Source organism: Pyxicephalus adspersus, unplaced genomic scaffold (genome assembly GCF_032062135.1).
Source record: "Pyxicephalus adspersus unplaced genomic scaffold, UCB_Pads_2.0 Sca8013, whole genome shotgun sequence".
Classification (NCBI taxonomy): Eukaryota; Metazoa; Chordata; class Amphibia; order Anura; family Pyxicephalidae; genus Pyxicephalus; species Pyxicephalus adspersus.
The window spans coordinates 1-1,000 of record NW_027325012.1 but is presented as its reverse complement, the minus strand read 5'-3'; the positions used below and the strand labels follow the sequence as shown (position 1 = coordinate 1,000).

Genomic DNA, 1,000 nt, shown 5'->3' with positions numbered 1-1,000 from the left:
GCAACAAAACTGCAGAATATTATTGGAGCACGCTCCTTGGAAGAATCCATGTTCAGCAACAAAATTATAAATTTACATCAATTCTATTATTAACAGAGGAAAAGATATTAAAGATTATCAGCGGTTAGTCTCAGAATTGCACACACTCCAAGTTGTCAGTTAGAGCAGTGGGGAGATGATATAATCAATGATTCATCAACCTCCATTCATCATGTCTGCTTCTCCAGAAGGAGAAAACAGGTAAGGATCAACCTTACTGATAATACTGTTTCATTCATTAAAACTGAGACCGGCCAGTGTCCCATTCTTACTTAGCTTAGGGTGACACCACTTTAATTATTATGTTTTCTTGTTTCATGAACTTTTTCACCTTCTGGTACACATTTATTAATTTGTTCCTTTTAGTCCTATTCTCTTTGTATTTAATGATTATGTAATCGGATGAATGGCCACCAAAATACTTCCCCCTTGATTCTTTGTGTCTTATTTGCATAATGTAAACACATTCCTATGATGTCATGTGGTGGTGGGCGTGGCTATATTAGAAAAGGGCTTGGAGATTTTGGTCCTATGCACATGCTGCCATATGCTTAAAAGTGTCAAACTGCACCGCAGGTGAATGTGTTTGTTGTGCCCTTACACTTGTGATGCAACTTTTCTCACAGAGGAAGGCAGCCAGATGTGCCTTGTCGCTTCCAGGAACCATGCTTCAATCCTCCACAGGAGCTATCACATTCAAATATGTCCAAAATGGTTCCCAACCACTCCCATTAAGTTGAACGGGATAAGAGACTTGCTCCGAAGCTGAAGAGCATCACAAACATATTATCTGCCAAATCCAGTTTTCTGTTGATTTAGGCTGGGTACGCACGTGCAATAATTGTGATTGGAAAGATTTGTTCACGATTTTTTCCAATGACTGCTTGATGCATGAACTAGTGTTGTACATACAGCACCATTCTGCTCAATGAAAAGAGGAGGGGGAGTACAATGGAGCGGC

The 1,000-nt window shown here is 39.8% G+C and overlaps 1 non-coding gene across 1 annotated transcript; it reads right to left on the bottom strand.

Annotated features, from left to right (window-relative positions):
• Positions 1-129: 129 nt before the first annotated feature.
• LOC140321530 (U8 small nucleolar RNA) lies at positions 130-263 on the bottom strand. Its single transcript, XR_011918974.1, has one exon. It is a non-coding gene; the product is annotated as a U8 small nucleolar RNA (small nucleolar RNA).
• Positions 264-1,000: the final 737 nt, after the last annotated feature.